This window comes from Lissotriton vulgaris, chromosome 4_1 (genome assembly GCF_964263255.1).
Source record: "Lissotriton vulgaris chromosome 4_1, aLisVul1.2, whole genome shotgun sequence".
NCBI lineage: Eukaryota > Metazoa > Chordata > Amphibia > Caudata > Salamandridae > Lissotriton > Lissotriton vulgaris.
Genome location: NC_141691.1, coordinates 432205318 through 432209102, shown reverse-complemented (window position 1 = coordinate 432209102; position 3785 = coordinate 432205318).

Sequence of the window (3785 nt, the reverse complement as noted above, 5' to 3'; positions counted from 1 at the left end):
GTGATGATAATGTTGTCGATGAGGAAGCAATGGAAACACCACAATCATTGGAGTTAACTAGTACACCAAACCCTACCGCTTCCATATTTCTTCCTCGCCAGAACGGACCTCCATCTGCCTCGACCTCAATTAGTGGTGGTGAAAGTGCACAACGTAGTAAAGTTCGGCAATCCACATCCTCCACTTCATGTGGCATTAGCAGCATGACCACCACCAGTATTGCCGCCTCCTCCGGCCCCCACAGACATTTCAAGTCCGCAGTTTGGGACTTCTTTAGTGTTTGCCCAAAAAAGGAAAACCTTGCCATTTGTAGCATTTGTAAGCATGCAGTTAGTCGTGGTAAGTTTGGTACCAACTATGGTACCGGAGGCCAGAGAGGTCATCTTAAGAGACAGCACGCTGTCCAATGGTTTGCGCACCTAAAGGAGATCAAGGAAGCCCGAATTGCAAGTCAAGAAAACGTTGATGTTTCATCTGATGATGACGAGGAGAAAGAAGTGTCAAACACTTCACTTACACCCAGTACCCCTGTCAGCAGCACACCCCCTGTGAGCCACACTAAGAGTGTGGGAGAGAGTGAGACACCAATGCGAAAAATTTCATCAGCGAGCGTAACTGGGTCGAAGAAGTCATCATCATCATCACCATGTTGTTTCCAGCAGCGCCATATGATCGCAACCACCCACTGACGCGTCTGTATAACACTAAGCTGGCTAAAATGCTAGCTCTGGACCTTCTCCCTTTTTCTTTTGTAGAAGGGGTTGGTTTTCTAGAATTAGTGGCAGTGCTCTGCCCTAAATGGAAGGTTCCTAGCCGGTTCTATTTTGCCAGAGTTGCGGTTCCAGCACTACATGAAGATGTGCTGGAGGTGATTGGGGCAGCTTTGCAGAAGAGTGCTGTTCACACTATACATCTGACAACAGACATGTGGACCAGTGGCGCAGGCGCTGATTACATGTGCATCACTGCACACTGGGTCTCTTTTTCAGGGGTTAAAGCAAACCTAAACGCAGGTGTTGACCCGGACCAAGTTTTTAAAGCTGCTCGGAAACATGCAACACTAGCCATGTTTGGCTTGGAGAAACGTCATACAGCAGAAAACATTTTGAATGAGTTTAACACAAAGGTCTTTCACTGGCTGTCCCCCAAAAAATGCCAGATTGGTTATGTTTCCACGGATAATGGCGCCAATGTAGTTAATGCCATGGATCTGGGTCACTATTTCAGAGTGTCGTGTTTGGCGCACTGTATAAACCTGGTTGTTAAAAAAGTCTAGAGTGATGAAGACAGTCCAGCGTGCGAGTTAGTGGCCACCTGCGGAAGAATGTGCAACCATTTCAGCCATTCTTTTAAGGCCCGGAAGCATCTGAGGAACCTGCTACATGAACGTCGAATACCAGTGAAAGCACTCATCCAGGAGGTGCCAACACGTTGGAACCCAACCTTCTACATGCTTGAGCGTCTGTATGAGCAGTATACGGTACTCGATCACTATTTCTTAACACTGGGTACAGCTCAGAAGGACCTGAGGCTAGATGCTGCGCAATGGAACCTAGTTAAAAGCCTGACAGACATGCTTCGTCCTTTTGAGGTCTTCACGCGTGCAGTCAGCAAGGAGGACTGTAATTTGGGAAAAGTTATCCCATTATTGCGCATGCTGGAGCACCAACTGAAGGCGGTGTCTTCTATGTTTCAAAAAGATGAAAAAAAGCAAGACGCTTTTGTTTTGGCGGAGAAATTATTAGAGCGCCTACTTGGCGATGAACGTCTTAAAATGATCCACTCAGAACAGCATTACATTTGTGCTACTATTCTGGATCAACGCTACAAAAAAGTGCTGGCAGGCCGAGCATTCTTTCCTTTTGATGATGAAGATGTTACAAAGTACAAACGTTGGCTAGCCTTTTCAGCCATGATGTTTGAAAGAGAACTGCAGCAAATTGAAGGAAAGGGCAGTACAGCAGCATCAGCAGGCCATCCCCAGTCGAAAGAATCCACTTCATCACCTGTGGCTGTGGCACAAGTGACCTCTCAGCCGTTAAAGACACCGGTAACCGGATCATCTGCACCAGACACAACAGTAACATTGGGTGCAGAAGAGGATTGACTAACTTGGCTTGGGTTTGGTTCTCAAAAGGTCCCAGCAAAAAGTAAGCAAAGTGGAGGAACCTTGGAGGACCTTGAGTCGATGGTGCAGGACTATCTGAATGACTCAACAGAGGTCTATGTTAATGCTGACCCATTGGCGTATTGGCATGGGAAAAAAGAATTGTGGGCACAGATCTCCAACCTGGCTATAAACTACTTGTCTTGCCCACTCGCAAGCGTGTCTTCTGAACGTGTTTTCAGTGCTGCTGGTGACATTGTAACTTCCAAACGGACCCGCCTCTCGCCCAAAAATGTGGAGAGGTTAACAATGATCAAGATGAATCAGCACCTCATACCACCAGATTACAACGTACGAGAACAAACTCCGGATGAAGACAAGGAGGACAGCAACTTAAATGAGGGAATTTGTTCTCTGTTAGGTGACACTGACCTACTCCTGCCTGAATTCGCAGAGTATGAGGACGAACTCTTATTCTTATTCCCTGACACCGAGCCCTGAAAATGAGCCAATGAATCAATAACTTTCTTTTTCGTCCTTTTTCACTTTTATTCCTGTGTGTCTGTCTTTCTTTGTTTTGCACAGTTAATATAATTAAAACTTTAATCACCTAATCACAAAAACAAGCCCATCAGCAGAAGTGTCTTCACTTGTTTGCTTATTGATTTGAAGGTGCCGCAGTCTGCATGCCTCAGGTTCACAAGTTCACAAGAACATGCTCCTCTATCCTCCTCCTCCAGACTCCTATTTCCCTCAAAGCAGAGGGCTGGATTACGCCCAATGAAGAAAGATTCTGCACTTGTGGGGGTGTTCTACTTCTTTGCGGGTGAGTTGGCGGGTCTTGGGGCATTGCTGGGAAGCTCTAATACCGGATAAAAGTGGTTTGGACCAAATCGGAGGCGAATATTTTTTGCGTTTTTGCTGACTTGCTTGCCTTTGAGGTGCTCTTTGGGGGGGTTCCGGGTGTTTGTGGGTGGGCTTTGGGGTCTGGGAGCACTGCTGGGACAGTCTAATTTTGATTGCATTTGCTTTTCAGGAAATCCGTGGTGGAAAACGGGAGTTATGCCCTAGCTGCACAGCGCGTTTGGACCGAAGGCCGATAAATATTGTAAGTATGAGATTTTCCTTTTTGGCTGTTTGGGGGTGTTGTGCTTTTTTGCGGGTGGGTTAGCGGGTCTTGGGGCATTGCTGGGAAGGTCTAATACCGGATAAAAGTGGTTTGGACCAAATCGGAGGCAAATCTTTTTTTGCGTTTTTGCTGACTTGCTTGCCTTTGAGGTGCTCTTTGGGGGGGGGTTCCGGGTGTTTGTGGGTGGGTTTTGGGGTCTGGGAGCACTGCTGGCTATTGATACTTTTGATTGCAAGAGGTTTGAAGCAAATCCATGGTGGCATAGGGGAGTTAGGGCCTAGCTACAGAGCGCGCGCAGAGTGATTTTGGAAATTGCTATGAAAATTACTAAGTCCCCCTTTTTGTACTTTTGCTTTTTGGCTGTTTGGGGGTCTTCTACTAGTTTTCGCCTGGGTTGACGGCTCTGGGGCCATTGCTGGGAAGCTCTAATACCGGATAAAAGTGGTTTGCACCAAATCGGAGGCGAATTTTTTTTGGCGTTTTTGCTGACTTGCTTGCCTTTGAGGTGCTCTTTGGGGGGGTTACGGGTGTTTGTGGGTGGGTTTTGGG